The following is a 19,566-nucleotide window of genomic DNA, read 5'->3' as shown; positions in this document are numbered from 1 at the left end:
AGTATTCCTCTCCCAAAGAGACCAGCAACTGATCGTCTCAATTCCTGGACATTTAGAGATGGTTGCTAAAAAGAAGAGAGGATGCTACACAGTGGTAAACATGGCCCTATCCCAAGTAGCTTTGATGTGTTGCAGTCTCAAATTCAAGTTGAGCTAATATTTTTCATGAAAGAGTAAATTGTTTTTAAGTTTTCTGTGTTCTATTGTGAGTAAATTCATTAGTTTACAAATCATTGCATAAATTGCATTTATATTTTACAGTGTAAATCCAACTTTTTTGGAATTGTGTTGTATAAGGGAACTATAAATATCAGAAATAAACTATAAGTCTGATTCTAAAGAAACAAAAAACTGAATAGTCAGAGTCTGAAGTTCAGTAAACAGCAGTTCAAAGTTCTAAGAAATCAGTACATTTCCTGTTCAAAAACCATCTATTTTAGATGATGAAAAATCTACTAATGTTATGCCCCCCTGATTACATTTTAACTTTTGCTTGCTAATCAAGATTTTTTTCGGATTATTCAAACTGAGAGTACTGTGACTGCTGTGTAGTGCAGGCATTAAACTGAGAACTCATTAATACTATACGCAACCTTTAAGAAAAATCTATCGTTGTTAAGTTCTGCAAGGTTTTTAAACAAGAAGAATTTTGTGAGTATAAACCGCAGCCACAATGTTTTTTTATAAGGAAAGAGTATACTTGTGTATAGCACTTATGAGTGGTCACTGTTTTACTTGCTGTGGACTGTGGTCAGAGAGTTCTCAGTTACTAAAGTTACTGTCATCTTAACTCGCCCATAATACATTTCTGATTCACCTAACTGAGAGCTCAGACTGCTGTCTACTACAGGTAACTGCTTGCAAGTACATTCGTAAAATAAGATGCATTATTTTCTAACAAATCACAAATTTTCATGATTCGAACTACAACAATAAAAAAAAAAGCCACTGATGTTAGCAAAAACAGCAGCAGTTGTGAATTTGTGATAAATATCTGTTAGGATAAGATCAAATAATGAGGGATATTCAGAAAACTATATATTTGACTATGTGGGACTATCAGCAAACACGAAAGGGATTTAAAGAGTTAAAAAAAGATTTTTAAAAATCTCATACTCGCTAAAATGAGCTACAGTTCAGGCTTCTGATAAGATGCCAAAATTTGAGATCAAAAGCTAAAAGTTTAAACTGGATGTTCACTAATTTAGATAAAAATCACATTCACATGAAACACATTTTTTATATAATGCAACTTATAACTTAAATAAATATTGATGTGTTTTTAAAAGTAAAATTAAATGTGCTGCTGTTTTCCATCTTTTTGTTTTTTTAGTTAACTGCTGTACAACCACATGAATTTTAGGAAGGATGTTGTAAACGTACCATTTGATATTTAGGCATCTTGAAATTCTCCGTCTTGTTTTTTCTGCGTGCCTTTTCGCTTGACTTACTCAACTGCAGTTGAAGTCACGTGTTGTGCTTTGGGAAATCTGTGTTCAGAACTGAAAACAAGAATTCTAGAGTCTACGGTTGCATGACTCTGTTCTTTGATGATGTCACAGTTGAATGATGTCATACAGACACACGTGCGGTCTCTCTGTCACGGTCACACACACGCATGCGCGCGGGCACACACACACACACACACACACACAAACGCACAAATACATTTGTACTTAATTGTTATTCATTATCTTTTTATCTATCAGTCTCCAGGAAGCTGAATATAAATAGATTAATCCTAAGAAGGGTTGACATGAATACTGATTAGAGTTAGGGAAAAAATAGAATTCAGTTCACATTAATTCAATAATACTTCAAATTATTTTGCTGCAGTATGAATTGTTATCACTGATATACTTTTTTAATATACAGATAGATAACAAAATGAAATAAAAATTAGGTGACAGAAAAGTTGAAGTGTAGCAGATAAAAGTATGGTTGAAATCTTCAGAAAGCCATGAGTGAATTGGGTTGTTGATTTTGTAGCTTGGCAACAACTTAGCTGATGATGTTGGCAGGTAACACAGGTGCACTCTCACAGTGGACAACATGGACAGGAACAGGGTGTAGAGACTCCCCTTTTCAGTGACGTGCAGGATCTGTTGATAACAATGTAGTCACTCCTCCTTCACTGTTCACCTCTCTATCTGTCTGTCTGTCCATCTAATCTTAAAGCTGAGTTGAGAGATATCAGTTATTCCTGCAGCCAGGTCTCAGTGAAAATCTAATATTGCCTTCCTGATATTCCTGCTGCATCAACACAAGGGCTTAAAGATTGTCCATTTTATCTGCCAGTGATCTGACACTCCCCATGAGGATCAAGGGAAGAAGTTATTTAACCTTCTTCGTCTTTTGCCTCCATTTTGGTCCTGCTCTGCATCCTTGACATCTCTTCTTCAACTAATCTGTATTTGGAACTTATTGAAGGCTTTACTTGGGCTTTGGAAAGCTCAACTGAACAGGAAGAACTTTCCTGTTGCCATTGGTTATGCATCATAATAGATGCAAAAGCCATAGCAGAGCTGCCTTCAGAAATTATTCCAGCAGCACAGCTTCCAAACCAGTGTAGAAAAATGTTTTTTTAATGTTATTAGAAAACAGAGCTACTGCAGCACGCTGCCATTGTAGAACTAAAAAGAATAATAAAAAACAAATTATAAGAATAGCTTATATATAGTTGTACATCGTTATATAATAAACAGCCTACACAGAGGCATCCGTTCTCACAAGTTTTGTGTTTATATATGCAAGAAATGTTTATTAAACTAACTTTCTATCAAGATAGATGAAACTTTAAATATATCAAGGTAGGAGCCTCTCTTTCAGAATTAGTATTCATCATAACTAGCTGTATTTTTATATATTGGCCATTGTTTCTGGATCATGTGTGATACAATAAATGTTTATTTTACTGGTTAGGGACTCCATACATTTATAGTTGCTTTGTTATTAAGATAGATTAGTGTAACACCTGTCATTTTTTTCCCTTATAAGATGAAGCAAGATTTTCCCTTAAACAACCTTTAATTTTTGTGTTTTGTGTGCTGTTAAAAAAACATTATGAAAACAGTATTATGTACAATTCTAATTAGTTTGAAAGTCAATGTTTGGTTTGACCGCTTTTATTTTTTTAGTTTCTGGTGTACGGCTGAATGGGCAAACAAGCAGTCTGTACTTGTTCTTTGTCAAACAGAGTTGTTTATTCCATTTTTGTGTCTGTGTTTTTTTGGATCCCCTCTAAAATGAGATGCTACATCTTAAAGGGGTATCCTGAAATAAATGTTTTCAATTTATTAAAGTAGAGAGTTCTTCATTACTGAATTTTGGGCAAAATATGACATCAGTATAACAGGGCCGATGATCCTGAATTTAAAGTGGAAGTTCAATTGGAAATGGCTTCATAGTATGATTTTAAAGGTGGTTTCTGTGTGTGGAGCTATCTGAAACTTCAGTTTTTTAGGAACTACGTCTGTTCTTTTTCTCTCTTAACATAAGCAAATACAATCGTTCAAGGTTAATTTACTACAGATCAGACAAAAACATGCAAAGATTATTATTTTTTTATTTATTATTAAGTTTTATTTAGCTGTTAATGAAATGATAAAAAGATGGAGAAAAAGACGATTGGGGAGGAGAAGGGGGGGGTAGAAGAGAGGGTTGGAAGAGAGGAAGCGGGGTTTTAATATCTTCTGGAAATGCAGGACCAGGGCTTTTTAAGCTGTTTGAAAAATCTCTGGAAGAAGTCCTTGCAGCTTCTGTTGCAGCAGCGGCAGGAACTAACTTCACTCTGAGGTGTCTCGTAAATTTGTAGCCGTGTTTTAGAAAATCTTTCTGTCTCATAGTCCTCAGGGGAGGTGAGATCAAATGTCTGGCTGCTTCCCGACAGAGCCTCAATGATGGACTCTGTGAAAACGCTCAGTTCCTCCTGGAGAATCTCGATCAAATCCACTTCTGCATCCATGTTGGCTAAAGGCTCGTTGATTATTATCCTCTGCCTGAGAATTGATTAAAAATACAAATGAGTGTTAGATCATAAGAAAACACAAATAAAGTACAACAAATAAGTAGAATAGATGTTCAGTAAATGTGTCAAAGTTTTGATGAAAGAAGTAGGAAACTTACTCTTTTTTTAAATCGGCAAAGTATTCATTGATGATGCTGCAGACGGAAGTTCTCAGGCTGGTTGGATTGATTGTTGGTGTTGATGCCACGTCTGTGCTGAGGCCTAACTCTACGGTAGAATTTTCATCTCTAAAATGCTTGGTGCGGTCAGATGACGCTGTGGGGGGCAAATCCGAGGGTGGTCTGGTCTTGCTTTGTGAGATTTTTTTGTTCTTGATGTTATCAGCGTACTTCACAGTGACAAAGCTCAGATCCGATCCACTTTCATCTCTGATGTCATCACTGGTGTGTGCTGATTTACTGGAAGACGTTTCTCTGGAATATGAACTGTCTGATGTCAAGTCGCTGCTTTCGTCAACTAAATCCTCCACTGCCGGTTGGACTTTTTTGCATTTCAGGAAGTTCTTTTGTTTAGACGTGGTGTTGTGTAGTTTGCTGCTATGTTTGCGTGCAGGCTCCTTGTTTATCCTTTCAGACACACACAATGAGTTTGTGCCAACTGTCAAAGAGGCTCTGCTGTCATCTTTGTCATCCTCTTGGGAGGATGATTCTATCTCAGTGGTTGTGGTGCTGGATGTCAGATCACTGTCAACGCTGTTGTCAGTTTTCTCACGTTCCAGGTGCGTCCCTGAAGGTCCATCTTGCTCTGAAAGTTCCGATGTTGGTGAAGGTCCACCATGCCTTGGTGATGTTTCTGTATTTGGGATGAAATTTTCCTCCATGAGAGCGCACTGGTCTTCAAAATGGTCTCCTGCCTGGGGGTCTGGGGACAAATTTGAGCCAGACAAATTCTCCTCTGTTGGATCCGGTTCATTTGAACAAATTGGGGTAGAATGAAGAGAGGGACAGGTACAGTTCAAGTCACATCCCTCTAACTTAACATCCGTCTCCTGTTCTTCTGAGACACATTCAGACAGTTCATTTTGATCTAATCTAATCTGCCTAATTGAGGGTGAGTCAAGAGAGGAACTGGTAAATTTCAAGTCAGTTACATTTGACTCAACATTGCCCTTTTCTTTAATTTGATTTAAGTCACTAAGCCAAAGGTAAGACGAGTCAATAGAAGTCCAAGGAGTTACCATGTCACTTCTCTCTGGCACAACACGTGGCTCTGCTGTTTGAGGGGCCCTCATTGTTGGTATGAAGTAGCGCTTCAATCCAGACTTAAATTCCTTATATTTAGTTTTAAGATACATGCCCTTAGATTTCACTTTTTCAGTTTCAGATTCGGGCATGTGTTCCTCCAGAGTTGAGGCCATTCTGTTGCCTGTGGCCTCCTCTGTGTTATCTGCTGAAGTTGCGATTATGCTCTTTGCTTTTGTCCCTGAACATCCCTGCACGTCATCATCCTCAGTGGGTGCATTAATCTCTGTGATGAACGGAGAGACTGATCCATCCTCAACAGTCTCGTTTAAGTCCACACTTTGTCCTGGAGCTGATTCCATATTTGTGTTTGAGTGTACCTCCATGACAGCACACTTCTCTTCAGAATGATTTGCCGTTTGAAATATTACGTTCAGAGACGGAGCTGAGACATCCTCATTCTGAATTTCACTGACACAGACTGAAGTTGTGTCTAAAGATAAAGAGGTAGATCCTGAGTAACTTCCCTCTAGCTCCAGCTCTTCTTTTACTGCTGGAAGATCCTCCTTTTTTGATTTGAAGTAGCGCTTCAATCCTGACTTAAATTTATTATAAATCTGTTTTAGATGTCCGCCCTTAGTTTCTTCTAAGGTTTTCCTGTTCCCTACCAACTTTGAATGATCCTCTTCTTCCAAACTGGAGACTGAGTGAATCACCTCGTCGGTATTGTCAGCAGTTTGATTAATTACTTCTGATACAATTTTGTCATTGATCATATCAGAGGCTCCTCTGTCGGATGAGGACTGAGAGAAATTGACTAGCCAGGCTTCCTCTCCGATGGGTCCGTGTCTTGATTTCTTTAGGGAGACACAAGAAAGTATACAATTGTTAGTACAAAATAGTTCTTAAATCTATAGCAAATAATCTTAAAAGATGTGTTCTGGCCAAAACAAGCCGCAGCTCAAGTCAGCAGAAATAACAAAACACACACAAAGCACAAAATGTAACACAGCTTAAATATAAAAAACCCAATTTCCGAAAAAAGTTTCAAAAGTAAATATTACACAACGATTTACAAATCTCATATACCAAAATTTTACTCACAATAGAACATAACAAATTAAGCAGATTTTAAAAGTGAGATTTCATCATATTTCATGAAAAACGTTACCTCTCCTTGAATTTGATGGCAGCAAGACTTGTAAAACAGAAGTTGGAAAGTAAATGGTATGAAAAAGAAACAGATGGAGGCACACGTTGCAACTAATCGGCTTAATTGGCAACGAGTTAGTGACATGATCAGGTACGAAAAGAGCACCAAGAGAGGCAGAGGTTTACCAAATGCAAAAAAACTGCATCTACAACTTGTGAAGCGATTTCAGAAAAATGTTCTTCAATATAAAATTGTAAAGACTTTGAATATTACAACATCTAAAGTAATATCATATAATATAATCAAAAGATTCAGAGAATCTGGAGACAAGAAGAAGAAGCCATATGGGAACGTGATCCAGAAGTCTTGCTGTCTTGTCTTGATCAGCGCTTATTTAAAATGGACTGAGACAAAGTAGAAAACTGTTCTGCGGGCAGACTAATCAAAATTTGAAATTCAAGAATGAGACGGTATTCCTCTCCCAAAGAGACCAGCAACTGATCGTCTCAATTCCTGGACATTTAGAGATGGTTGCTAAAAAGAAGAGAGGATGCTACACAGTGGTAAACATGGCCCTATCCCAAGTAGCTTTGATGTGTTGCAGTCTCAAATTCAAGTTGAGCTAATATTTTTCATGAAAGAGTAAATTGTTTTTAAGTTTTCTGTGTTCTATTGTGAGTAAATTCATTAGTTTACAAATCATTGCATAAATTGCATTTATATTTTACAGTGTAAATCCAACTTTTTTGGAATTGTGTTGTATAAGGGAACTATAAATATCAGAAATAAACAATCTGATTCTAAAGAAACAAAAAACTGAATAGTCAGAGTCTGAAGTTCAGTAAACAGCAGTTCAAAGTTCTAAGAAATCAGTACATTTCCTGTTCAAAAACCATCTATTTTAGATGATGAAAAATCTACTAATGTTATGCCCCCCTGATTACATTTGAACTTTTGCTTGCTAATCAAGATTTCTTTCGGATTATTCAAACTGAGAGTACTGTGACTGCTGTGTAGTGCAGGCATTAAACTGAGAACTCATTAATACTATACACAACCTTTAAGAAAAATCTATCGTTGTTAAGTTCTGCAAGGTTTTTAAACAAGAGGAATTTTGTGAGTATAAACCGCAGCCACAAGCTTTAAAAGTGCACCTTCAAATTATCTGTTTTTTATAAGGAAAGAGTATACTTGTGTATAGCACTTATGAGTGGTCACTGTTTTACTTGCTGTGGACTGTGGTCAGAGAGTTCTCAGTTACTAAAGTTACTGTCATCTTAACTCGCCCATCATAAATTTCTGATTCACCTAACTGAGAGCTCAGACTGCTGTCTACTACAGGTAACTGCTTGCAAGTACATTCGTAAAATAAGATGCATTATTTTCTAACAAATCACAAATTTTCATGATTCGAAGTACAACAATAAAAAAAAAGCCACTGATGTTAGCAAAAACAGCAACAGTTGTGAATTTGTGATAAATATCTGTTAGGATAAGATCAAATAATGAGGGATATTCAGAAAACTATATATTTGACTATGTGGGACTATCAGCAAACACGAAAGGGATTTAAAGAGTTAAAAAAAGATTTTTAAAAATCTCATACTCGCTAAAATGAGCTACAGTTCAGGCTTCTGATAAGATGCCAAAATTTGAGATCAAAAGCTAAAAGTTTAAACTGGATGTTCACTAATTTAGATAAAAATCACATTCACATGAAACACATTTTTTATATAATGCAACTTATAACTTAAATAAATATTGATGTGTTTTTAAAAGTAAAATTAAATGTGCTGCTGTTTTCCATCTTTTTGGTTTTTTAGTTAACTGCTGTACAACCACATGAATTTTAGGAAGGATGTTGTAAACGTACCATTTGATATTTAGGCATCTTCAAATTCTCCGTCTTGTTTTTTCTGCGTGCCTTTTCGCTTGACTTACTCAACTGCAGTTGAAGTCACGTGTTGTGCTTTGGGAAATCTGTGTTCAGAACTGAAAACAAGAATTCTAGAGTCTACGGTTGCATGACTCTGTTCTTTGATGATGTCACAGTTGAATGATGTCATACAGACACACGTGCGGTCTCTCTGTCACGCGCGCACACACACACACACACACAAATACATTTGTACTTAATTGTTATTCATTATCTTTTTATCTATCAGTCTCCAGGAAGCTGAATATAAATAGATTAATCCTAAGAAGGGCTGACATGAATACTGATTAGAGTTAGGGAAAAAATAGAATTCAGTTCACATTAATTCAATAATACTTCAAATTATTTTGCTGCAGTATGAATTGTTATCACTGGTATACTTTTTTAATATACAGATAGATAACAAAATGAAATAAAAATTAGGTGACAGAAAAGTTGAAGTTTAGCAGAGAAAAGTATGGTTGAAATCTTCAGAAAGCCATGAGTGAATTGGCTTGTTGATTTTGTAGCTTGGCAACAACTTAGCTGATGATGTTGGCAAGTAACACAGGTGCACTCTCTCAGTGGACAACATGGACAGGAACAGGGTGTAGAGACTCCCCTTCTCAGTGACGTGCAGGATCTGTTGATAACAATGTAGTCACTCCTCCTTCACTGTTCATCTCTCTATCTGTCTGTCTATCCATCTAATCTTAAAGCTGAGTTGAGAGATATCAGTTATTCCTGCAGCCAGGTCTCAGTGAAAATCTAATATTGCCTTCCTGATATTCCTGCTGCATCAACACAAGGGCTTAAAGATTGTCCATTTTATCTGCCAGTGATCTGACACTCCCCATGAGGATCAAGGGAAGAAGTTATTTAACCTTCTTCGTCTTTTGCCTCCATTTTGGTCCTGCTCTGCATCCTTGACATCTCTTCTTCAACTAATCTGTATTTGGAACTTATTGAAGGCTTTACTTGGGCTTTGGAAAGCTCAACTGAACAGGAAGAACTTTCCTGTTGCCATTGGTTACGCATCATAATAGATGCAAAAACCATAGCAGAGCTGCCTTCAGAAATTATTCCAGCAGCACAGCTTCCAAACCAGTGTAGAAATTTTTTTTTTAAATGTTATTAGAAAACAGAGCTACTGCAGCACGCTGCCATTGTAGAACTAAAAAGAATAAGAAAAAACTAATTATAAGAATAGCTTATATATAGTTGTACATCGTTATATAATAAACAGCCTACACAGAGGCATCCGTTCTCACAAGTTTCGTGTTTATATATGCAAGAAATGTTTATTAAACTAACTTTCTATCAAGATAGATGAAACTTTAAATAAATCAAAGTAGGAGCCTCTCTTTCAGAATTAGTATTCATCATAACTAGCTGTATTTTTATATATTGGCCATTGTTTCTGGATCATGTGTGATACAATAAATGTTTATTTTACTGGTTAGGGACCAGTTAGGGACCAGTTATTAAGATAGATTAGTGTAACACCTGTAATTTTTTCCCTTATAAGATGAAGCAAGATTTTCCCTTAAACAACCTTTCATTTTTGTGTTTTGTGTGCTGTTAAAAGAACATTATGAAAACAGTATTATGTACAATTCTAATTAGTTTGAAAGTCAATGTTTGGTTTGACCGCCTTTATTCTTCAACACAGCCTAAAACCTATAGTCATTTCCTTCAGTAGTCTTCAGGAATAGTTCTTCATACTTCTCGTTCTCTGTCAAGATGATCCTACACTGCTTCAATAATGTTGAAGTCTGGGCTCTGGGGAGGATTTATCACTTCATAAAACCACTGATTTTCTGTCCAGTTTTGTGTCATTTGGCATACCGCTGCCTTTTCTCCCTGTTTCTCTTTCTTAAGAATGGCTTCTTGACAGCCACCTTTCCACAGAGACCATTTCTGATGAGACTTTGGCGAAGACTAGTCCAGATGCATCTCGCAGGTCTTTTTTCCTGTTACTTAATATCGCTTTCAGATACAGTTCATGTGCTGACCACTATCGTGAGATATGATACATTTTTTGACTCTTAAAATTAGCTGTGCATCAATACTATTTTCTGCATGACAAACTGTGTTTTCCTTGGCTTTTTTCAGATGCATCTCAAGAAATGGGAACAAATTATTTGTCTTTATAACAGGCTGCTTGTAACAAAGTGTCTAAAGATATTATTCAAAGTTGATTATTTGTCAAATTCTCATTAGAGTATAATTCTCAAAATTAGTTTAAAAAGCAGCCGATGTCCAAAGGAAAACATTGTTAACTTTAGAAAGTCTTAAGAGTTATTGTTCAAGACCACTAAAAGATTCAATGAAAGTCTGGTTGTGTGGATGCAGTACTGTTGTAACATTGATCTGAAGCATTAATGAGTGATTAGATGGACTTAACTGCTCGTTCTAATCCAATAAAAACACAAAGATTCTTATTTTCACTCAAATTTACACAAATGCAAATAAGGTCGTTCATGTTACCTGGCATGAAGATGCATTTTTTCTAAAAGATGACAATAAACAGGTTGTTAAGCGGCATCACTATTTTCCAAGCATCTCCAGAATCCTCAAATACTCACACCATAAAAAGTATGATTTATGAGACCTGAACTAATAATACCAAATACCATTCAAATTTAAATGCACTTCCATCCGATTGACTCCATCCGAAGTTTTTTTTTTTTCTTTAAACAGACCAATTAGCAGTTGTGTTGTAAACCACTGGTGATTTCATTGAACAGCAGATATTCATTTATTAATTTCAATGCCTACAATTCAATATCTCAGGCTAGATTTGATGGCATTTAATGTTTGAGGTCCTCCGTGTTACACTTTCATGTCTAACATGCTAATCAGTTGCAGGTCTGTCTATTTGCAATGCCTGTTAAGTCAAATCAAGAAAGCATTCTTTATCATTATCACAACTCTTATAATGTAGTGTAATTTGTAAAGACTAAGCACTCAATAATAGTCTTCTTCAAAGGAGTCTTGACTTTGGGGAAATTTTACAGATCAAACTTTACATTCATGAGGCGGTGCTGGCTTTTGTCTGCAGCTGCAGGACTTCTGGCTTGTTGAAGTATGAACCAATCGCATCTCGGCTATTTGATAAATGGACCAATACAAGATGATGAATAACAATGGAGGGAACAGGCGAGAAGGAGGTCATGGTCTCACTGAGATCCAAAACATGAATGTTTAAATCAGGTAAAGAGAGAAGGAAAGGAGAGGAGGGGAGATAAAGAAAGATAAAGGAACAGGTAGAGGGAGAGTGTCTGCAGTGATAAGTGAGGAGAAAGAAGGAATAAGTGGGAAGGATTGATGTGACAATGTGTTAGCAGGGGAGGAGAGCTTGAAAAGGGAGGAAAGATTTATGTGCAAAGTGAAAAGTGGACCGAGAATGGAAAGAAACTGAAAAATAAGAATTAAAGAAAGACTTAGTGTCAGTCAATAGTGAGACTGTAGTGAGAATATTGTGCTCATACTGAGGCAAACTCGTTACCTTATGAGGCAGATGGATTGATCTGAGCAGTCAGCACATACGGTCATCTACAGGCGTGGTTTAGGTGTGGAAAAAACTAAATCAACAAAGAAACACTTTATATTGACTAAATAGAAATATGCTTATATAACACAGACTGCGTTTATATTTGTCAAGTGATCCATTATTGTTGATTTTATGTAAATCAAGCACTTGAAATAAATGATAACTTGCTGAATGAAGATGAAAAAAAACATGGTGCAAATTTCCACACAATAACATGGTTTTCTGTCAACATTGGGGAATTCTGTTGTATTAAATTCACAGGTTGGTCCTCACAATATTTTAAGGTTTTTACTTATTTACTTGAGCTGGGTGGGTTAAACAAATTTTACATTCAGTGTTGAATGAACCAGTGTTGGTTTTATGGAGATTTCTCATATCAGTCTTGATTTATTCAATAAGATTGACATGAGTAACATAGAAAAAGACTCATTCATGTGGAAGAAAATTATTTTCAGGTGAAGATTATGTTAATCCAGCAGAATCACTGTATGCTGAAAGAAAACTATTTAATTGTGTGGAAATTTGGTCAATACTTTTGTTCAATCAATCAAATAATCGGTCAATATTTATTTATGTAGCACTCTTTCAAGCAAAAATGCAACTAAAAAAGCTTTACAAAGCAAAAAAGAACGCAAGCAAGAAATGTAACTATAAAGAACACTGATAAAGACAATTAACAGTAAACAATAGTAAGATATTGATAAAAACAGCAATAATACAAATGACAAACAAAAAAAGACCTGAAAAAGATTATGTTAATTGGTGCACAAAAGTTAAGTGAATTAAACCAAAGCTTTTTCAAAAAGGTACGTTTTAAACTTAGTCCTAAAACAGCGGATGTCAGTGTTTCATACCCAAACTGGCAGCTGGTTCCACAGAAGAGGAGTCTGAAAACTGAAAGCTCTGCCTCCCATTTTGGACCTGGGCTTCCTCCGAACTACAAGTAAGCCTGCAGTGATGGAGCAAAAGAGTTCTTGTTAGGTTGTAAGGAACTATAAGCTCTTCAATTCAGCATGGAGCAAAACCATTAAGAGCTATATATGTGATAGGGAGGACTTTATTTATTCTAAATTTCACAGTAAGGCAATGTAGGGAGGCATAAACAGGGAAAAAATTATCTCCTCTGACAGTCTAGAGACTCGTTCAATATGCGTGTTAAAAGACAATTAAAAAAGAAAGTTAAGTATCAGCACGTAACCTATTTGAGAGTACAGTCTTTAATGGTAACTTCTGAAGAGGTTAGCATAAAGGCTGCTGTAGGTTAGTATTCTGTACGAGTCACCAGATCGCTCCACTTTGTTCATATATGCTGCCTTGATTGGAAAAAGAGACTCAAATACAGAGCACAGATTCAGCTGGAAAGTTGAAATAGATTTACTACAGATATGTGAAAGTTATTCAAATTCCAGTTTGTTTTTCCACATTGGGTAGACAGGTTGTTGGCTGGATGACAGGCAGATCGACTGGGCAGACTGAATGAAGACGGGCAGGCAGAGCTGACAGATCAGTCAGTCCAAATCAGACAGTTTTCCTGGAGACAGAAAGAGCAAGGTGAGTCAGGCAGGGCAGAGTTCAAAACAGTAGAATATGACATTTCTTGCAGAACAATGGCTGTGTCAGTGGACTGGCATAAACAACAATCTGCTGATGAATGGAGGATAAACCAGGGTAGAGTAGCTGTAGGTTGATGAGCCTGACAGACATCAGGTGTGGAGGGTGAGCTGCCAGGAAGCAGAGAGCAACAAGCACAAGTTCACTTTAAGTGTGACCAAAACCTACACAGCTGCAATTAGTCAACACAAGCAGACTGGAAACATGGCACGAGGGAGTTCTAGAATGAGTTAAACAATAAGAAATGTGTTATTGTTACTATCAAACCTGTTCTAGAACTCCATTATACTGTCACAGCTGAGCTGCATTTAAAAGAAATGACCAAACTCTGATACTAAAACATCTCTAAATGTCATTTTCAGGCCATCAGAAATATTTTTTAAAAACCTAGTTGTTCCCGCAGAGTTTACATGCTCTCCCTGTGCATGTGTGGGTTGTCTCCAGCTTCCTCCCACGTTCAACCCACAGCCCTGAAATAGATGCGTGGTTCTTCCTGCATGTTTCTACATTTTAAGTCACTGGTGTTTTTAAGCTGCAAGTCGCACTTTAAGGGGCGTAAAATTAACTTAAACATTTATCTGACTTTGGGTTAGATTAATGCATCCAAAATCAATTCAATCCAAGTTATATAGGAACTACAAAGTCCATCGAATGTCCTCATCTTTGCATCCAAACCAAATTTATTTAACATGAAGAAGGATTTGGTACACATTTTTTACTCAGTGTTCCAACACTTGGGTCAATGATGATGTGTGTGTCCTCTGGCATGACCCGTTACTGTGAATAACGGACAGCAGGGGATCCGTGGTTTCATTTTCTGGAAACTGAGGATTTCTGCACAAAATGAAATGCCTGTCGGAAAAATAAAAGGTGATATTCCACTGGATGTTTGCTAGATAAAAAGTCAGAAGTTTCCAAAATCATGAGAATTCAATAGTTGATGAGATATCCTGAGAATGTTATTATTGCCATCCCAAGATATGCTGCTTGTCTAAAGAAAGAAAGAAAAAAAGAGAAAGAGGAACCGGGGGAATAGTGATGGCATAATGTATTGAGCCCATTACTTGTGATATTCTCTGAAGCATGTGCACATAATATCCACCCACTATATGCAATGGTTAAAGAACCATGTTATAAAAATAGCACCAAATAAAAGCATTTGCCTGGCAACCTTGCAAACAGATTATTTTAAACAAAAAGACTATTTTTCATTCATCCTGGGCCCCAAACCTCTGAAAAGAAACCAGTGAAAGCCAATAAAAGAGTGTGAGGTAACTGCATAACAACTCCTTAAAACCCATACTGAAGAGAGATTAAATCCTCTGCTCATCCCAGCATCAAAACACTGCAAAATGCGGGACATATTTTAAGGTCTCTTGAAGATGTGTGCACAGGTTTTCATGCGTATCAAAACCATCCCAACGTAGCTCTCGCTGGCATGACAGAACTGAGCCCGAGGTGAAACTTCTCCTGCCAAGGCGACTGCTTTTGGTAACAGCTACAGGATGTAACTGCATGCAACAAAGAGCTCCACAACCCGTGGCAACTTGGCAGGCAACACGTAAGGCAGTAATGCTGGTTGGGCTCTAAACAGCTCTGTCAACACAGCATGGTGCTTCACAACAAAGGAAGACTGATTAAAGTTTGGGGCCGTCTGCACACCTGTTCATCCTCTGATATCAAGAAGAATCTCCTGTTACTCTTCATAAACTACACAGTGTATATCCTGCAGGGTCTGAGAGAGTCATTAAGAGCACAAAGGAAACTCTGGGGATTGTTCGTACATGTAGCTGAGTTATTTTCCTGCTGTTTGAAGTTAGCTGATGATGGAGAACATGTGGGTCAGCAGCTTCCTTCTGGAGAGGGCCCTATAGCTTCAAACAGAACATATCAAGAGTATAGAGAAGAAACAGGGGGAGGAATATATGTCTAAAGATCAGAGGTATTTAAGGGAGAAAAAAACAGAAAATGCTACTTTCAAACGAATCAAAAATACATGTGTAGTCTCAGATATAATCAGACAAATATGAAGATCTTGGACAAATATGCACATTGTGTGAAGGGACAAGATTTTGGTTTTTACTCATAGTGCTTCTAGTACTAGCAAACCATGTGTGAGCTTGGTTGCATGCAGGTAAATAGTCATTCTGGGCTCATTTGCTGAAATATGCTCGAAAACCATCACCTAACATCAATTGTTAATGACTTTGCTTTGTACTCCTCTTCTGTGGAACCAAATCCGCCTGCATTAATATACAGTCTTGGCCTGAATGTTGCCAGTATTGAATTGTCTCATTATTCGGTCGTTACACTTGAATCTCAAAATGTTGGCAATTGCCAGAAAATGTTTCTCTCTTTTTTTTTTAAAACACTTGTTTCAATACCACATTCACTGTGGCAAAAACACTTAATGCTGTGTACTTTCAAATACACACCTGAGCACATCAGTTAACCTTTCATGCAAAAGCACTGCATAATTCCCCCAAAAAGGACTCGTGCTGCTGTAACAATAAAAATAAATGCTGTCACCCAGCAATGCAGCTGGAACACTGAATGTTAAGTGAGCTATAAAACACTTACAGCTTCGAGCATTGCAAATTGCATGTATAAAGTGTGCCTGTGTCTTTCACTTTGGCACTAATTTCTTTCATCTTGAATCAAAAAACAAGAAAAGGCCCACTTAACGCCAAATTACAAAGCGGTCCCCATATGTCACATACTATTTCATACTGTAATCTGAGAAAAAACACTGAGTCTGTTGTAGCCCTAAATAATATACACCTCTGAACCCTGCTAACCACACTAGTATACAAACCACTACTGAGTGTAAATGTACTGTAACTTTAGATATCATGCTCAGAGTTTCTATAAAAGCGTGGTTGTAAATGTGTGTTCTCTGACTCATCGTGCGTAGACTTATGAATTCCTACAAACATATCTCAAGCTCTGACTTTTGTTTATTTTGGCATTTACTTGCTTCTATAAGGAGTTTTGAGATGTTCTTTTGTCGTTTTCCTCTACTTAATTGTGTTGTCAGAAATCAGACAAAAGATGACGCCTGAAAACGAGTGAGCTAGAAATATTGTCCCTTTTAATTAGATACGGTGTTTTGCGAGCTCTCTGTAATGTGTTTGCAGGTTTTGTCTTTTGGTTTTTGCCTCCAATTGTAGGTTTCAACACGGCTTAAGCGGAAGTTCTTGCGGGATTCTGTGATTCATGATTTCTATTTATCGGATCAGACTAGACTCACTCTGTAGTCAGCCTAAAGTTTTAAGAGGCTGTTGAAAGGCCTTTCCTGTGTGAGTTTGATGACTGACAGTAAAAACACTTGAAACAACAAAACAGACAGCTTTCATGTCAATGCTGTGGTTCATCCAGCAGCAAGCAGCTCGGATATCTTCATCAACACTCACTGTGTGCAGACAGACTTGTGATCATTTAAAAGAGACCAGCAACCTGGACCATTAGTAGGGGGGAAAAAACATGACAAAACATGATTATTATCCAACTCCTCTCAGGGGTTGCCGTGCTCCTGTCACTCTAATGAGGTGAAAACAAACAGTAACTGTAGCCCTGAGTGTATCTTGTGTGTGTCCTCAGGGCTCTCTCGTCTGGTATCAATGGCAGTCGCTTAGAGAGTGTGAGTCAGTGTGTTTACAGTTTTCACAGATGGAGCTTTGACACTGTCTGGATAACTGAGATAAATGGCTCTTACTGCAGCTCAGCAGATGGGAAAAAGCAACAGTCTGTAACACACACAGAAATACTGTATGCGCTCGTGCATTCATGGATACAGACGTGCATGGACGTGCAAAACATACTGTACACACACACAGTAGATGAATTAAAGTTACCTGATCTTCTTAAGTGCCAGTTAATTTCTGTTTGGCACTGGTACTAGATCAACAACCTCTGCACCAAAACAGACTTAGAAATTAAGCACTTTATCAGTTGCTACATGTTTGCTTCTAATCACAGCAGAGCAGAAAACCGCAGGAAAGAGTAGCCACTTAATAGTGGGGAAAATGTCAGCTCCCGACTGGTTCAATATGGCCACTGCTTCAAGCCAATATGAAGAAGTCATCTGTGATCAATTACCATCTGCAGCCAGTTTCAGGGGGGGTTTGACATAAAGCAAACAAAGGAGACAAAATGAACCCTGGGTTGACATGTAATGAATTTTAAATTACAGTACAGTCCCATCAGTCATATTTTCTGAGAGGTGTTTCGCTGGCTGTAATCCATCAAATTGTGCGTACATGGCAAACAAAGGTTGCGGTTGTTTAGTGGAGACTACTGCACAGCAGGTGGGTTACAATCCGCTGCTAAATGTGTCCGCTGGAATGTCCTTAATACTCCTGACAAATACTGCCCCCATGTGGACGAAGCAGGCCTGAGTGAAGGGGGAGCTGGCTGACCCAGACCTCAACCTCTCACATACTGTTCTGTGAACAGATCTGGTGTAAGGGCAGCGCTAAAAAGACAAGAAAGCAAAGATAAAATCACATTGTTTTCATTCAGTGTATGACACGGAAAATGGACTCATGAACATAAAGCAAAAAAAGGGGTTACAGGTAAAGAAGACACCTGCTTAAGTAGACTTTTGTTTTACTTCACAACAGGGATTTTGACGGAAGTGTCCCAATAAACCATATCAGTGAAGATATCCTTCAACCCTCCAAACATTTAAGGATTTTAGTTGAAGGATTTTTATAAACACTTGCTCCCCTTCTTTCATAGATTTTCAGAAAGTATAATTATTATCACTTTGATAATGTTAACAAAAAGTGAAAGTATAAGAATATATGTCACAGCTGTTGTGTTGGTTTGCATAAAATTTCATACATTTCCTTAAAAAAATAACCAGTGAATGAATGTATCACGTTAAACCTTGAAGTCCACAAAGCTGTGCTGTGATTTTGATCTACCGGGAGCGAGTCAGAGGCGTCGCGCTCGCAGAAAGCAGTTTTATTTTGAAAACCCACCGGATTTTCTTGCGTTTCACAAGTCCAACTTCCTGTCAGCGTCATCCGCGCCAAAACAAAAGCTTAAATCAAATGGAGAAAAAATGAAAAGAATCCAGAGCAGCATATCGTCATATTTGACAGGACCACAACAAAAAATATATACTGTTTTCATAGTCTGACCTATAGTCTATCAGATTAATCATTAAAAAAATAATAATGTGGTATTTCATGTTTTCTGTTGAACTGATATCGGGAAATAATTAAAATTGAATTTCTATTTGACAAATTTAAAATATTTATGCAAATGCAGTGGTTAAGTTCTCGTTCAAAATAGGCCTAAGTTATGTAGCCTAAGTGTAAGGTTTATCTACACAAGAATCAACAGATTTCATGTTTCACACTGTTGTGTGGTAATTTTTCTGAATAAAATGTTTAAATTTTTTTTCACAAATCGCACCCTGTATAGTTGTAAATATAATGCTAACTCATTGAAACATTGAAACATCTTTGCAACATTTACGGTAAATCTCCGATCGTTTTTTTTGTAACATAAGAACGTTCAACATTAGCATTCATAATGACTGAAAATGTGCTTATCGATTAGCATATTAGCACGTAGCATACAACCAGAAAACTCACCGGAGTCCTTGTAAATAAAACAAATAAAACAGCAATTTCTCCGGTCGCAGCCGTCCTGGACCTCTCATAACAACTTGGAAAACATACAATTCGTGTCCATTAAAATAAACAATATCCAAAGAGACATTGTTGGTGCATGAACTTCAGTTATATAAAACTGTAACTGTTGATCCAGCCTCATTTCTTCCTGTTTCCTTCCAAACAGACAGACTTCCCTGTAATCTGTGTCTTGATCAAAGTGTCTTGTTCAATAGTTCTCCAGCTTTCTGAAGGTCTGAAGTTTTTCTTTGGACATTTTCTGCTTTTTCTCTCATTTTCATTCCAGTCTTTGTACGTGAGCATTTTCAGAGGAATGTGTTTTTTCTTTGTTAAGCCACTTAACTCTGATCTAGGAATCGTTCAAGCAGAAAAAAGGCTCCTAACTCAAGGGATGAACCAGTCTTGTGTCGACACATAACTGAGAATTTAGCAAAGAAGTCCCAGATTAGATCTTTAGGCACTTTGTTACTAGCAGCCT

This window comes from Leuresthes tenuis, unplaced genomic scaffold (assembly GCF_036924035.1).
Source record: "Leuresthes tenuis unplaced genomic scaffold, fLeuTen1.0.hap1 SCAF_3, whole genome shotgun sequence".
Lineage (NCBI taxonomy): Eukaryota > Metazoa > Chordata > Actinopteri > Atheriniformes > Atherinopsidae > Leuresthes > Leuresthes tenuis.
This window is presented reverse-complemented; position numbering follows the sequence as displayed.